Source organism: Hemitrygon akajei, chromosome 6 (genome assembly GCF_048418815.1).
Source record: "Hemitrygon akajei chromosome 6, sHemAka1.3, whole genome shotgun sequence".
Taxonomy (NCBI): domain Eukaryota; kingdom Metazoa; phylum Chordata; class Chondrichthyes; order Myliobatiformes; family Dasyatidae; genus Hemitrygon; species Hemitrygon akajei.
The window spans coordinates 154,570,113-154,587,976 of NC_133129.1; the positions used below are offsets into that span (position 1 = coordinate 154,570,113).

Sequence of the window (17,864 nt, forward strand, 5' to 3'; positions counted from 1 at the left end):
CATGTCCATAGCTCCCTTAAAATAGTGACTCAGATGGACAGGTTAGTAAAGAAGGCATTTGATATGCTTGCCTACATAGGCAGAACATTGAGTATAAGAGTAGGGATAGCATGTTGCACTTACCAGTGTTACCATTACTTGGAGTAATGTATATATTTTTGATGTCTACACAAGAGGGAGGATCTTTGTAGCATTAGAAAGATTACAAAAGAGATTTAACAGGATGTTGCCTGGAATGGAGGGCTGTAGTTATCAAGAAAGATTCAAGGGGCTGGTTTTATTTTCAATGGAATGTAGGAGATTGAGGAGAGACCTTACAGAAGTTTATCAAATAATGAGGGGCATATAGAGATAGTCACAATCTTTGTCCCAGGGTGAGTGTCTCTGGAACTAGAGGGCTTGGGTTTAAGGTGAGAAGAGGGAAATTCAAAGAAGATCTGAAGCTTTTGTCACAGAGGGTGGTGGCAATTTGAACGAACCTCCAGAAGTTCATAACTGAGAAAATGGATGATGAGGTAGGTGAGGCTGTGGGAAAGGCTACTGTGCCCAAGCCTGTGGGTGTGTGTTGCCTTTTAACAATTAAGGTTACACTGGAGAACAGACCTCTTCCCATATCTCAGGAACCACCTCAGAGTAAAGGAGACATCAGCAATGACATTCACCTTTGGAGTGCTATTCTTTAGCTTATAATTTACAAAGCTGGAATGAAAACAAGTCATCCCAAACCTGAGGGACTGCCTAAGAAAAAGAAAATAAATTGTGTCCGTTGTGTGCATCAATCAGGTTGCCACCAATGTGTGAGCTTCTCAATAAAAACACCTTGACAATAGGCACTGAGTAATTCAGATGGGTTACTGAGGGAGGTAAAGTTTCCAACAATATTAGTTTTTCTGGCACTTTAGATGCTATTGGTTGCAGCTGCATGCCTTTGTATGACTCCAATGCAAACCCATATTCTTACGGACTGCAGAAGCTGCCATGCCCTATAGCTGTGGTGGCCAGCATCGCTTTTTGCGTGTGCATGCTCAGTGTGCCACCAGGATGCTCATTCTGTTTAACTGCTTCAGCAGTATTTATTTCGATACAAGGCTGTGGTCATACTGTCATTTCTGAGTCAGAGGGGAGTAGGTTCAAACTGTGTCCTAAAAACACATGCACTTAACTTAGCCTGACATGCTTTGTGAATGCTGTCCTGTCAGAGGTGTCAACATTTAGATGAAGCATTCAGCTGAGGCTCCATCTGCCCTTGTCAACAAAACCGAGTTCTCTTGCTAGTCAGGGTAATGTTATCCCTGATTTAGCTCTTAAGATAAATGGATAATATGGACAATCGTTTAACTGTTTTATTGGTGTTTCCTTACACCACAAAAATAATTCCACTTAAGAAACACTTCATTAACTTTGAAGTGTTTAGAAGCAGCTTAAAGTCATTTTTTTATTCATGAGCAAATTTGGACAAAGTCAAATATATATATATATATATATATATATCATATATTGGTAAGCTAAAGATTACATATAAGCATTGAATAAGGAAGTTTAAATCAACTGACCAACCAATAGTAAACTGGTGTGTGTAGCCAGTTACCAGATCAAAGTTGAAACAAGTGATCGCTGTTGGGCTCCCTTCATATAACAATAAATGTTGAACTTTTGACTCTAAACCTAGTCTTTTGACAAGGACTAGATGTTACTTACATCGTAAGTTGTCTTATCTCATAGTCCTTTATTGAATATTTCACATTTCTTTACTACATTGGGCCCATGTTGCCTAATTAGGTCTGAGCAATCTTAGAAATCCCATTCCCCCACTTATTTCCCTGTAACTTACTCTCTATTTAATGCCATCCTGATTCTCCTATCACCTGTTAAATTTTCATACTATATATATTTATGGTTCTTTGATTTTTCATCTTCTTGATCTGGGAATTTATTTTTAAAATTTTTGCATGTAGTATGCACATCATTTGTCAAGGATAGAACTTTTTGCCAACGCCGTTGAAGGCAGTCAAAGAGAGATTCCAAGGGTAATTCTTGGAATGAAAGGATAGTCTCATCAAGGAAAGTTAAATTGTTTGAAGTTTGGAATTTACAAGAATTACGGGTGATCTTATTGAAATATAGGTCCCCAGGAGACACGTTGAGATGCTTTTCCTAGAGGGAGAACCTCAAATAAGGCAACATGGTTTCAAGATAAAGAGACAGTCTTTTAATACTGAGGTGTGTGGATATTTCCTCTTGTAGTGGGTGGTGACTCTCTAGAATTGTCTGCCCCAGAGTTGTGGATTAATAGTCTGGAAATTAGAAATATTTTACTTTTATCCTTGACAAATGATGCGCATACTACATGCAAAAATTAAAAAAATTAATTTCCAGATCAAGGAGATGAAAGATCAAAGAGCCATAAATATATATAGTATGAAAATTTAACATCAGGCATGTAGGTGTTAGGAGAATCAGGATGGCATTAAGCTTAAAAGGTAAAGAAATCTCATTGGAAGTACTTAAAGTGGAGCTAGATAAATGTTTAACACAATTAGAGATTGAGGGCTTTGGAGATCTGTCACAAAGGTGAGATCTGAAATAGATCACAAGCAAAAAATCTACAGATACTGGAAATCGAAGCAACACACATAAAATGCTTGGAGGAACTCAGTAGGCCAGGCAGCATCTGTGGAAAAGAGCAAACAGTCAATGTTTCAGGCCGAAACCCTTTACCAGTCCTGATGAAGGATCTTGGCATAAAATGTCAACTGTACTCTTTTCCATAGATGCTGTCTGCCCTGCTGAGTTCCTCCAGCATTTTGTGCCTGAAGTAGATCAGCTAGTTCATATTAAATAATGGGACATGCTTGAGGTGGCCTACTCTAGGCCCTAATTTTTCACACTTTCACTTGCTTTTAAAAAGTGGTGGTAAACTTCTGTCTTGAATGTTTGCTTTCTATCTGATGAATGCAATAAGGATTGAAGACTCCACAGTTGTATGACAGTCTTGATGTCATAACTTGGCCAATATTCGGGAAACTTGCATGATTAGATTATATTCTGAGTACATGGATGGTGTAATCTAGTTGAACAGTAGAGAGTCAGGTCATTGCTTTGTAAACAATGTTACATTAGAGCACTCAGAAGGGTCTGAAGTACAGTAAAGCTCTAATTGGACAACTCGCATGGGACTTTACTGGTGCTAGACAGACAGATTACTGGATTTTTAATTCACTTTTTTCAGATGATACAAGTAGTGTAATAAATTTTGCAGTGAATCTGGCAAGTTTATGGGAAACAAAGCCCTGTTGTGTTTCAAAGGAACAATTGAAAGCACAGACATCCCACCTCTCCTGGAAGTTCCAGGAGTCTCCCGTATATTGATAGCGGCTCCCTGACACCCACAAGTTATATATGATATCCTGGAAATGGATTTTTTTGAGAGGGAGAGGAAGAGGAAGAGCGAGAGCGAGAGGGAGCATCCTGATTGGTCTTTCTTTGTGCTAAGTAGACCTATCAGTTTTCTCTGTGGGCGGGCTTTACAGTCGACCTCTCTCTCTCTCTTTCATTGTCCATCAGTTCAGTTTAGTGTCCTGCTGCGCCATGGCAGAGTGCTCCAAAAAAAGAAAATATAAAATGTACTTCACCCCAGACTACACTAAAGTGTACCCCTGCCTAATAGGGGTCAAAAATAATGACAGTGTTGCTCGCTGCACTGTTTGCAACAGTGACTTTTCTATTGCCCATGGTGGGTTAAATGACTGTAAAAGACATGTTGAGGTGAGTTTAACAGGTGTCATTCATTCATTAGCATAGCTAACGTTATTTAAACTAGCTGGTGAGCTGCTAAGGAACAATTCTATTGATGTCCTATGTGATGAGGCCAAGCTCCCTGTAGACTTGCTTAAAGTTGTAATAGAATAGAAAAACAACTCTATGATAATATAATATAATGTAAGAACATATTTTAATGTCACATTTTCTGCATATACCCAACTTGGTTTACAGATTAGACAAAATCACTAAACAAAGTATTACATACACACTTGGAGGTCGACCGGGAGGGGGAGGGGGAGATATGGGGTTGCAGGGAGAGGGGGTGCTACCTCCCTGAAATTAGTTTTTGCAGGGTGGGATGTCTGAAAGCAGGTCCTGGTGGCTTTAAAGAGAGTGCGGGATATAGGGTTTTTGGTTTCAAAAGGAGCATGGGAAACACACCGGTGATTTTTAAGGCATGTAAGAAATGGAGTGCAGGAAACAAGGTGTGAATGAGTTTTTAGCGACTGTGGGAAGAAAAGCCCTGATGAATTTAAATGGACCATAGAAAACAGGATCTGTTGAGATTGAAGGGAATATAGGAAACAGGGCCCGATGTGTTAGAAGGGAGAGTAGAAACAGGGCCCAATATGTTTGAAGGGAGAGTAGAAACAGGGCCCAATATGTTTGAAGGGAGAGTAGAAACAGGGCCCAATATGTTTGAAGGGAGAGTAGAAACAGGACCCAATATGTTTGAAGGGAGAGTAGAAACAGGGCCTGATGTGTTTGCAGGGAATGCAGAAACAGGGCCCGATGTGTTTGACGGGAGAGTAGAAACAGGGCCCAATATGTTTGAAGGGAGAGTAGAAACAGGGCCCAATATGTTTGAAGGGAGAGTAGAAACAGGGCCTGATGTGTTTGCAGGGAATGCAGAAACAGGGCCCGATGTGTTTGAAGGGAGTGTAGAAACAGGGCCCAATATGTTTGAAGGGAGAGTAGAAACAGGGCCCAATATGTTTGAAGGGAGAGTAGAAACAGGGCCCAATATGTTTGAAGGGAGAGTAGAAACGGCCTGATGTGTTTGCAGGGAATGCAGAAACAGGGCCTGATATCTTGCAGGGAGAGTAGAAATGGCCCGATGTGTTTGAAGGGAATGTAGAAACAGATTGATGGCTTGAAAAGAAGCATGGGAAACAGGGTGCTAATGCTTTTGAAGGGAGCATAGGTAATGATGCCCTGGGGAGTTTTAGGGGATTGTAAAATAAAGGATCCTGTTGTTTTCAGAAGAATTAGAGTCACAGAGCTCAGAAACATGCCCTACCATCCATCTAGTCCATGCCTAACTATTATTCTGCCTATTCACACTGACCATAGACCCCCCCTAATTATGTTTAAAGGGAGTGTGGGAGTTGGGGCACCTGTAAGCCATCTCCTGTTTGGGAACTCTGAACTCTTGGCTAGCACATTATTTCAGTTTTATTGTATTTATAGATGAAGTGTTTTGACTTATTTAATGTATGCATTCTGTGCTTCAATGGAATACTCTGCTGATTTGACTGACATCAGGAGGCACAATTCCTTCTTCCATTTCTATGTCTTTGTAGTTAAACTCATATATTTTCCTTGTGAACGCTGTTTAAGTGATGTTATGTGCCTATGATGCTAAGGCAACTCCGTTTTTCATTGCACCTGTGCATGACTTTGACTTTTTAATATATTTCATTTGTCTTCACAGTCATTCTTACACTTTTGTCCATGACAGTGTCAACAGTAAAATCATTTCTTTGCTTCAAAGCTCCTTTCATAAAATATTTACTTCTATAGGTTGCCCTTTCTGTGACACCTTGAAGCATTTGTTAGTGTGCTTGCCTCTGGGTCAACTTTTCCCTTCCATTCTAGCTTGATATGTGAAGTAGTGACTTCAATCTAAGTGATTTCAATGTAATACCCATTAAGAATGACAAAAACCATGAATAACTAGAAATTTGCCAATAAGATGTTTTGAAAGAAAAAAAAATCAGCAATGTGCAATCTAGTCAGAAAAACACAAAGAAAAGCAATGTATCAAACTTATATTAAATAGAGCACTAGCCAATCCGGGCATCAGGTTTTGAGGGGAGGGGACTTCAATCAGGTCCACTGCCCGAGTACAAAAGGCAACTTCAGGTCACTACAGCGAAATAGAGCTTTGACTAACGACCAGTTAGTATTTGGGATTGAGTAGTAAGAGCAAATTAAAGGAAGACTTTAATTCCTGCCATCGCAGTAGTGGCTGTCATCAGAGTGGTGATCTTTGAGGCTTCTATCAAAGAAGGCAAAGAAAAGAAAAGCTCAAGGTTAAGTTTTTTTTATCCTTCCCTTCTTTATATCTGCTCAGGCAGGACAGTAGGGATGCCAGGCAGGATAGTTAAATGCCCGTCTTTCGGGATGTGGGAAAGCAGGGAGACCTCCAGTGTCCCTGACGACTAAAACTGCAAGAAGTGCATCTGGCTGCAGCTTCTAACAAGCTGCATTAAGGAGTTAGAGCTGGAGCTGGATGAGCTCCAGATCATTCAGAGGGCCAAGAGGGTGATGGATAGGACATATAAAGAGGTAGTTACACCCAAGGTGCAGGACACAGGAAACTGTGTGAAAGTCAGGAAGAAGAAAGAGGTTAAGGAGCCAGTGTAGAGTATGCATGTGGCCATCCCCCTTAACAACACGTACATCGTTTTGGATACTATTAACAGATGAAACTCGCAGTGGCCGGGTCGCTGGCACTGAGTCTGGCTCTGTGACTCTGAAGGGAAGAAGCACGCTGTGGTGACAGGGGATTCATTAGTTAGGGGCACGGACAGGAGGCTCTGTGAGTGAGAATGAGATTCCTGGATGGTGTGTTGCCTCCCAGGTGCTAGGATTGGAGATAACTCAGATCAAGTCCTCAGCTTTCTTAAGTGAGATGGGGAACAGCCAGTAACCATGGTCTGTGTGGGTACTAATGACACGAGTCGGAAACTGAAAGGCACGGAGGTAGATAAGTCACCTGGACCAGATGGTGTACACCCCAGGGTTCTGAAAGGTGGCTGAAGAAACTGTGGAGGCATTTCTTCATAATCTTTCAAGAATCACTAGATTCTGAAATGGTTCCAGAGACTGGAAAACTGCAAATGTCACTCCACTCTTCAAGAAAGGAGAGAGGCAGAAGAAAGGAAGTAATCCGCCAGTTAGACTTTCCTCAGTGTTTGGGAAGATATTGGAGTCGATTAATAAGGATGAGGTCTCAGGGTACTTGGAAGCACCTGATAAAATAGGCTGTAACCAGCATGATTTCCTCAAGGGAAAATCTTCATGACAAATCTGTTGGAATTCTTTGAAGAAATAACAAGCAGGTTAGCCAGAGGAGAATCAGTTGATGTTGTGTACTTGGATTTTCAGAAGGTCTCTGACAAGCTGCCATACATGAGGTTGCTTAACAAACTAGGACCCCATCATATTACAGGAAAAATTCTAGCATAGAAAAAGCAGTGGCTGATTGGCAGGAGGCAAAGAGTGGGAATAGCCTTTTCCGGTTAGCCTCCGGTCATTAGTGATGTTCCACAGGGCAGATGATATAAAGATAGATGGAGCAGGTAGTTTTGAGGAAGTAGAAGGCTGGAAAAGGACTTAGAAAGATTAGAAGAATGGGCAAAGAAATGGCAGATGGAATACAGTGTCGGGAAGTGTATGGTCATGCACTTTGGTAGAAGAATTGAAAGTTTTGACTTTTTTCTAAATGAGAAAAAACAAATAACTGAGGTGCAAAGGGACTTGGGAGTTCTTGGGCAGGATTCTCTAAAAGTTAATTTGTAGGTTGAGTCTGTGATGAGGAAGGTAGATGCGATGTTAGCATTTATTTTAAGAGGAGTAGAATATAAAAGCAAGAATGTAATGTTGAGACTTTATAAAGCATTGGTGAGGACTCACTTGGAGTATTATGAGCAGCTTTTGGTCCCCTTATATTAGAAAGGATATGCTGAAACTGGAGGGGTTCAAAGGAAATTCACAAAAATGATTCCAGGATTAAATGGCTTGTCATATGAATAGCGTTTGATGGCGCTGAGCCTGCATTCACTGGAATTCAGAAGAATGAGAGGAGATCGTCTTGAAACCTATTGAATGGTGAAATGCCTTGATAGAGTGGATGTGAAGAGGATGTTTCCTATAGTGGGAGAGTCTAAGACCAGAGGACACAGCCTCAGAATAGACAGAGGTCCTTTTTGAATGGAGATGAGGGGGAATTTCTTTTGCCAGAGAGGAAGAACCTGTGGAATTTGTGTGGAGGCGAAGCCTTTCTGTATATTTAAGGCAGATGCTGATAGATTCTTAATTAGTCAGGGCATGAAGGAATACAGGGAGAGTGCAGAAGGCTGGGGTTGAGAGGAAATTTGGATCAGCCATGATGAAATGGCGGGCAGACTCAATGGGCTAAATTACCTAATTCTGCTCGTATATTTTATGGTCTTATGTTCTTATTCACAAAGCATTGAACCAGATAGGGAAAGAGAATTAAACAGGTGGATTTTTTAAAGATGTTCTTCTGAGATTTCACATCAGAGAAGGCTGAATAAGATGGAAGGAGAGTTACAAATTGGTATGTATATGTGATTGTTAGTGTAGGCCTTAGGGTGATGATGATCTATGTGTGTATGATTGATTTTACATCAAGCACAAAAGGTACTTAAGTCATTTTTTTTCTTTTATTAGGATATTCCTTTGCAGGATTTTAATCTAGATATTACCATCAATTCATTTTATTACCCATTCATATCATATTAAAATACAGATTTTTCCTCTTTTTGATTCTATTTTGGTAAGGGTATACAATTTTTTCCCAGGTTTTAATATGTTGCACAGTGGCCTGTTTCATCTTTTTCATGACCTACAGCTTTGCGTTGAGCAGAGCATACAAGGTTTGTTTTCCATGGTGTTGGTGAATTATAGCACCGACTGCGATGGCATCCGGTCACACATCCCTGATTCAAGGCCATCTTTCAGCTCGGTTCTCAGGCCCTTATTCTGCAATGATGAATGTAGCTGGCTAATTCTATAGCCATTAGAGGCACAAGTGAAGTAAGACTGCACATAGAATAAGTGTGCAAATAATATTAAATTTTGTACCATCAGCAAAGGATGTCATGGAATATACATTGATACAGGCATTTTAAATTAGGAAAACTATTTTATTTGACATTATATTTGCTTTGTCTGTAAGAACCAGACATAATGTGGACAAATTTAACAGTTCTTTGGTTGAAACAACTTCCTCGGTTTCACAACACATCAAAGCTACGTGACCTTGCATGGGACTGCATCTCCTTAATCATACTGCAAACAATAATAAGTAGCTGTGCTCCGTTTTGTTGGAGAGTTAATTAGATGCATATTTTCAGCTAAATTGATTGCGGTTGTTTTCCACAGTATCTTCAGTTTTACATCAGGGGATCAAATCCCTCAGCAAGGCCCAGGAGTATATACAATGTGTGATGTGGCACAAGCTGGAAAATTTCACATTTAATCCCTGATGCATGCTGAGGCTAGCTACTGATCAATGTAAGTGTTATAATTAGTCCCAGCAGCTTTAGGCCATTGCCCCTCGTCTTAATTTCCAGTGAAATTTGCAGGAGGACAATGATGACACAATGTCAAATTTGCATATAGATTAATTATTATGCCTTCTACAGTTAAAAAGTTCGCAACCTTAAATAATCATGTCCACTTTGTTGCAAAGAAAGGGGTGCCTGGCTGAGCCAGCCACACTGGTGATACCAAGGTTGCTGCGGGTCGAACTGCTGCCTCTCAGCTCGTCATCCTCAGCATAGATGGGTGCAAAGGAATGTAAAAGGAATTAGTGGGAATGAATCAGAGAGATAAGCCACAGAGAAGTTTCAAAATTGTTTAATGTCATTTTCTGTACATGTGTGTAAGGATAATGAAATAATTGTTACTCTGAATCCGATTCAGCACGAAAGAAACACAGAAAGTAAAGAAGACGATCATTATAATAAAAACACATTAAAAATAAATACATAGGATAACTTATATTGATTTCAAGTAAGTGGCTTATTTTTAATTAGAATAACTGTGCCAATTCATTTCCTTGCCAGAAGCAGTTTGAGATATCTGTAGGATATCTTTATTGATACACTGACAGGTGGAGGAGAATTACTTCAGTGATGATAGAGCTGGAGTATGGAGATAATGTTAGCTCTTTCAGTGTGATTGTAAGTTCTGTGATAAAGTTTTAAGGAATTAAATAGGGGCTGTGGCAGGTCACATATTATCTTGGCCAGTGCCAAAGCAGGCCCAGTCTTCATATTTAAGCAAGGACCTTAGAGGTTCCCAGGAGCTATCCTTTATACATATATTCCAGAGCAGGTTAAAGTCAAAATAGAGCAGGATCCTGAAAGATTGGTCCCACCCAAGGACAATTTTATCCAAGTACCTAGTCTTTGGCCTTGCAATCGAACTTAAAAATGTTTATATGTCTCCATAAACTCGAAGAAGCCAGAAATGACAAGCAGGCATGTTAATGGAATTTATAAAAGTAAGTAAAAAGTCCTGTAGCAGCAAAAAATTGTATGCAGTATTTCCTGTGGGGACTGTGAAATGACCACATTAACCTCTACTTCAACAGCCTAACCGCTTCCAGATGAACACTTCTGCAGATTTGGGTTGCAATTTTTATTTCATTTTAAGTTATCAGTGTCCAAGTTTCAGCTAAAGGTCATGGTCATGCATCATAACTGTTGGTTTCTGGTTAGTTTCATTATTCTGGATGCTATTAAATTAAAAATGAAAGCTTGCATCTTGCCAAGCTGCTGTGCTTCTCCAGAGCCTTGAGACAGACTGACACCTTATCTTTGGAGCAGGGGGAAGGGATCAACACTGCATATGACGATATGAAAAATACTTAAGTAGTCTCTTTTATTGCACCCAGGACCAATCCTTCAACAACAAATAAAATAAAATTGAATGAAAATCTAATTAAAACTGTCTTTGTATGAAGTATACATCGGTTTTGCCCCTTGATCTCAGAAACTCCCAGAGTGTTTTTTGTAAACTAAGTACCACGACTTAATTCTTTAAGTTGTAGATATAAGGAAATAAAAAAATGTAATTTCCAACCAGCAAGTTCCTAAAAGCACCAGTAAAATAGAGCAGATAGAGTGATGTCATTCTGGAAAGCAGCACCTCTGACTGGAATAGTTCCTCAGTACCACTGTGAAATACAGACTTCGGTTTGTCTGGAAGTCTACGGACTATGACATTCTCAAACAACCTACAGAACTACTATTGAACACTAAGTAAAATTCTTGGAAATTTTATTCACATTAAGAAATAAGCTTAGAATCCCAGTATTCCGTGATGCACACCAGTTGGCCTCTGTATTATTTAATTATTGAAATGCCAGTATGGTTGAGTTATAATTTCAACTTCTGCAGTAGTATTTTTCCCTTGGCAATTGATTAACATTTCAAATTGTTTTTCTCATCAACCTTAAATGTATTTCTTGTTGCGATTTTCTTTTGCAAAGTTCTGTGGTCAGAACTAACAATTACAACAGTTTCAGAAAGATCACACTGAAATTTATGTAGCAATATCTTGGCAATTCAATGGACACTACCCATTAAGCCTTAGAGTATTTACAGGTTACATTTATAACTATTAGGAAACTTGAGTTGATTAGGACTAAGCAAATTCCACGGAATTTGAACTTAGGATGCACATAAACAGTCAATTAAATTGTTTCATTTGTCTAAGTGCAACAGATATAAGAAAATATTTTCGAAAGACCTTTCATGAGCAAGGTTGTCGCAAATATTGAAAGGTAAGACAAACCCCCTCCCTGGGGGAAAAACTATGTATTTACACACCCTTTATGCCCTTTATAATATAATATACCTCTTCTAGGTCACCCCTCAATCCCCTACGTTCCAGAGAATAAAGTCCCAGTCTATACAAACTGTTCTTGTAACTCATGCTCTCATGTGTAAATGAAGAACAGTGAGCAAAGTCGGGGATTTTGCGCCGAAAGGTGCAACTAGGTCAGGGAGTTCTGTCTGGACTGCCATCAACAAGACTGATCAAATGGCCTCCTTCACTTTGTAAATTTTCTATGATTTCTGTGCCTTGTAGTCCTCAGACTGTAAAACTTCAAAAATACTGATTAGTCATACATCTCCTCTGAGCAGCAGTATTCTCAGATCTTTTCCTCAGAACCAACAAACAAAAATTTTTGCTTTAAGCTGCTTCATTTGATATCAGAATTGCAAATCAATATACAATCTTTGACATTTAGACATGGGCCGATCATGATGTTAAAAAGCTAATGTAAGGTTTGCTTCAAAAGAAACTTTTTGATCTTTGTTTTGCAAAGGTAATTCCAAGTTACACGCATATATAAAAGCAGCTGTCTTATTTTTATATAAATCTTCATCAAATTGAAATTAGAATGTCTTTTCAATCAATATATATGGTCTTATCATTTGCAACATACTGATTTGCATTAGCGTTTGTTTGATCAACAATTGTAAGTGTGTAGCTGTGCATCCTTTACATCGTATGTTTTCAATCATGTTGGTTGAACAGGCTGAAATCTCTCCCTAAATCCTTGTGCCTCTTTAAAACTTTCTTGAGGGCCGCCCTTTAAAGCAAGCTTTTTTGATTTGTTGCCGATTTTTTGCTAATTTGTATAGATATGAATCACAATTTACAAGGTCTGTCTACATTTGTTGTCGACTAACATTTGAATGACAAATGTAGTGACAGTGTATTGATATGTCTTTTTTCCATATATCTTTTTTGATGATAATCTGATGGAGCACATCACCTGGCTTTGTCAGGACCTGTCTGCTTTCTATGCCATTGATTTAATTTAGACAGCTTGACAAGGGGCGGATGATCTGTCCCATCAATTTACTGCCTGGGCAATGGTGATAAAAAAAAAGCACGAGCAATCCTGATTGACCAACAGAAAGTTTGGCATTTTAATTTTGAATGCTGTCTAAGCGAGTGTTGATTTCAAGTAATAAATAATTCTCTTTAGTACTCAAGGCAGCTTGCTCATGATAAACCAGTAGTATATAAACACCATGTAGGACAAAGCTATATTATTTAGGATCTGCATGGTGCTTTCCACTGTCAGTGCACCAACATTGCACTAGGCTGCAGTGGAATTAATTCTGTAAAAAACATTGCACCCCTTTTCCATGTCTGATTCATTCCTTGTTACTAGCTTGCTGGGTCTTCCATTTTCCACACTGTCTCATGTTTATTACATTATTGTAATTATTTTGTTAAATGTAAATTATTTTCTTCTTCAGTGAATACAGTTCAAGTTACTTCAGTGTCCAGGAAAATGCCAAGCACATTGTAGATGTTACTGTGATGCATTTTGTATATATTCTTCCTTTTCTCTTTACTTGCCATCTCTCTTATTTACATTCTTTGTCATTAATTTTCAGTTTCCTACTTCCTACTGTGATCACTCTTTATAATTCTGATTTTTCCTGCCTCTGCTGTGTGGTCTTTTTGGACATCTCTTTCTTTCTTGCACTTTCTAATGATTTCCCCTTTCTGGCTTTGGCCAAAGATAATTCTGGGTGCACAAAGTACAATGTAGGAACGTATGGACAGGAGAACAGTGGACATTGTTTTATAAAAGATAGATTGAATATTTATTTTAAATTAATAAATTAATGCAATGGCCTCCCAACCCTCAGAAGATGGAATGAGCACAGGTGAAGGGGTCAGATGGGGAACTAAGATCCTGGAAAGAGACATGGCACTAACATTTGAGTAATGGGTTTGATGAGGGCTGGCTGGATGATTAGCAGAGGGAGAGCTGGAACTGCAGGCAATAGAGGATTAAAGAGCTAGGTCCTCTAATGACCCCGAAGCAGAAAATACAAAGGAGATGAACCACCTAAGGAGAGGGAGCAGGAGTTATGCAAAAACAAGTTGGCGAGTGATCAACGCAAATTAGATCAGACTCAGAAGGGGCAAGAACAAAGATTTCATCTAAGTCCATGATGGTGTAAAATTTTTAATTACATAGATGTATGTTTATCTATTATGTCACCACTAGCTATATATGCAATCCCACTATTATAAGCTGTCAATCTCGACAAAATAATAATCCTGCGTAATTAAAAAAATCAAGTGCTTTCCCGGCATATGTGACAAATAAACTCTTCTTGGCTTTTAAGCTGAGTACAGGTATCAATTATAACCAATATTTCAATGACAAACTCTGCCACCTTCTTTAGAGATGATGCCTCAGTAAATCTAGTCCAGTGGTATTTATACCCCCATAGTCCATCCCTCCTCATTGGTTGGTCCTCATCCAATCAGGTTTCTGCTTTTCCACCTTGTTTTCAATCGAATTCCGGTACTTTCTTATTTAGAGTGAGACCTTTGTCTTCGTTAAAATTCCTGTCTTCTGGTTTTATTTAAATGGCTCCTTTGCCAGGTGGTCCCAAAAGCCATTGGCATGGCACAGTAGTTTTGTGCTGTCGATCCTATGCCCAATGTGTTCTGCTACTGCTAGTTTCTCTGGGTAACCCAAATGTATACACCTCCTGTGCACCTTAATAAGGGTTTCCACCGTGCATCCTGACTGGCCGATATACGGTGCTCCACATTCACAGGGAGTTCTGTAAATGCCACTCACATGGACTTGTACCTCAACAATAACAGCCACCATCACACCTCTCAACATAGGGCTTCTAAAATTTGCAGTTGTGATGTCCATCTCCTATGTTGCAAAATAATTCGTACTTTTTCAAAAACAAGCTTTACTTTCAGACCACTGCTGTTTGGAAAGAAGCTGTATTATTCAGATGCAAAGTCTTATTTAGGGTTTGAACTCTGCTGATTTGCTGATGAGCTCTGTTGAGCAAAGAAAAATTACTGAATTTGCTGCACAGTAGTTCTGTTTAACACCAACCAGTATCCAATATAGCCACATTGAAAATGACTGACTGGTCAACAGATCAGCCCATCTTCTCAAAATGGGCATCAGACTTTCCTCCTAGTTTAGGTATCTAATTATCCCCTGAACCTAGTGAACATATTCCCTCCTTTCATGACAATTAGATTGACTCTCCAATATAGCATTCCTAGTACTGAGATCAGTTTCTGCATTGAAGGGAGAGAGTTGGTTATCCTTCCATCATAACCTTATAGGAACTGTGCCAGCTTCAATATTAGTATTTGTATTTTTTCCTTCATAAGTACTATACAGCATATTTGTCTGAACCTGTCCCCTATCATGTTCCTAGTTGATTTGATGATTATTAACTTCAGACACAAAGACAATCAAACCATATACATTAGAGACATTATTGACAAAGTTTGCATTGAGAATGAAGAAATCCAAATTAAGCAGTGTAGAAGAAAATGCTTACAAAATCATTACCATTTAAGAATCTCTTCGGTGACTTAAAAATGCTTATTTATCTTTTCATTAGAAAAATGTAAGTGAAGTGCTCTGTTAACTATTGTAGCTTGAGGTGGAATGACCAACTTTCTTTCGTGGATTGTAGGATGGTTCTGGAAATCTCCAGTTTGATAAGCGTTATCAAGTTGGTCATGGTTTTTGCTTCTGAAGACTTCAATCAGGTCACAAAAAGAATTGTTGTGCTTCACAATGAAGTTGCCTATAGAAGCTTTACTTCAGAGGGCTGACAACTCTCCTACTGTTGATGCTAGCTGTAAGGTGTATCATCACTGAGTTTCAATGGCCTTCATTTGGCCATTTGATTCAACTATAAAGGATCCAATATTTTATTTTACTTGCTGTACAGTCTAGAAATCTCTTTAAACACAGGCAGAGGTGATAGTTTATTTATGGATGCACCTGTTGTAAGGAAAAGGTTGTTCATTGCCACCACAGTTGGGGGAAAAGCTCCCTTGTGAGATTTCCCCAGACTGACTCTGCGTTATTGCTAGGAGATGTTCCAACAGTTTCAGTGTTAGCATCAATGAATTCAAGAAAAATTAGCCACTGTCAGTAAAGCAGTCATTGGAACTGTTAGTACAGCCATCTGTTACCCGGTCACCTCTTGTACCTGTGCTGCACCCAACATTCATAATCTTCAATCAGTCCTGAGACAAAATATGTGCTGTAAGTAGTGGCAGGTTTGTAAGTTCTGCCATTATTGTGTTAGTAATAACAATTTTCTCAGTGTGCATTTCAGTAAATGGAATTTTTTTTGCAAATGCTAATTTTCTTTTAGTAATAGGATTCTGTTTATTTTACTCTGTTATGTTGATACAAAATAAATATCTGTGGATACCTTGCTTTTGTTGATGATTAGTTCTTTCATAATCTGTTGAATTTGAAAATAATAATGATGTTGATTATTGGGCCTGCAACATCACATTGTTGATGGCTGATGCAAGATTACATTGACGTGTGATGAAATTTTCCTGAATATACTATCACTCTATTGTAAATGTGGAGTGGAAGATGGATGGGCATGTCAGTCAATCTCTTCATCTGTGACTAGTCATTTTGATCTGATCTGCTAAATCTGTGTAACATTTGCTGAAACAGTGCTGCCTAGAGAGGAATTAGGACACATTGCTTAAATGAGGTGCAATTTATGAAAAACATATATTTCGTCCATTCTGAAAATTGCCAATTTTTTATGCTGCATGCAACACAACATCTCATTACAATATTTAATGATTTTAAATCCTGTAGGTGACATTGCATATCTGTGAGCTCATTATCTGGCGCCTAATGTATTTCTTTACTGATCCAGTCCTGGTTAAAAGGAGAGGATTTAAGATAATTTTACTTTGAATTCTGAGAAATTTCACTTGGTTTCCACGTTTTCCATTATTTTTCTTCAACCTTCAGTCCTGAAGGTGGTAATTACTTCTGCAAGAAGGTTTCAACTTCACCCTTGAAACAAGTGCCTTCATGGATATCATCCTATATCTCATCTTTCCCAATGTCCTTAAACATAAACTTGGCCCATTGATCTTATCTAAACTTCTTCACTTTGGTCCATTTTAATTTACTTCTTTACTGAGGTCATGATGGCTCTTTGCTGCCAAGCTGCTTTTCCATGATGAATTTGTTCTAATTTTAATCCGAGATGCCCTTGTAGCACTTACCACAGCACTCTGTTCATGAATCCAGTGCTGTTGGTGCCAATCCCTGAAGATGGGTGAACAGCTTCTCAGTCTTTTCAAAAGAATGTAGCACAAGATAAAGACTGGACTGAAAAAATATGTTAAATCATAAAGACTAACGATTGCTGACTTAATACTTAAAGTACTAAACTCAAGAATTTTCTGGTTCTTGTATTTGAGTAAGTATTTCTGAAACTTAATGTCAGTTTCTTGCACTAAAGTTATTTATTTGTTTTTGCAATGCAATGCAGAATAGGCCCTTCCAGCCCTTCGTGACATGCCACTTGGCAACCCCCCGTTAGCCCTTGCTTAATTACGGGATAATTTACAGTGACCAATTAACTTATCAACTGGTGTGTCTTTGGACTGTGGGAGGAAGCTGGAGCACCTGGAACGCACGGGGAGAACAGACAGCGGCAGGAAATGAACACAGGTCGCTGGTACTGTAAAGGGTTGTGCTAACCGATAGGCTACCCTGCCGCCCTGTTTGTCAATAAAAAAATTAACCTGCTTACATAGAACATACAAATGAACATAAAATGCAGTAAGTCCAATTACAATCGGTTGTAGTGAACAAATTGTTCATTTCTGCCAGGGAAACTTGTACTCCTAATGTGACTGTGCAAAACAGATTTATCTATCATAATCTGCTATCTAACTAATCAAAAATCCCAGTGTTTCATTATCTGTTTATCAGGTGGTGTTTGCTGCACTCTGAGAATTACCCAGGCCCCATTTCTTGCATACCCTTGAAATTTAATTGGTTTCTTGGAGAATTTCTTGAAATACTGTGCAACATCCAAAAACATTAATGAGAAGTGCGTCTGGATATCTTACTGCTTGAGATGTAATGTATTATTTTGTCATTTATTCATGCAGATTTTCTTTTTTTAAAATATTCTCTTATGAGGTTTTCCTACTTCAGATGGCAGTTCTGTCAGAGACTTAGCTAAATAAAC

General features: G+C 38.8%; 1 protein-coding gene across 9 annotated transcripts in view; it reads left to right on the top strand.

Moving 5' to 3' along the window:
• Positions 1-17,864, top strand: part of brsk2b (BR serine/threonine kinase 2b) — a 948,417-nt gene that overhangs the window by 726,248 nt on the left and 204,305 nt on the right. The gene's annotated exons all lie outside the window — the stretch shown is intronic.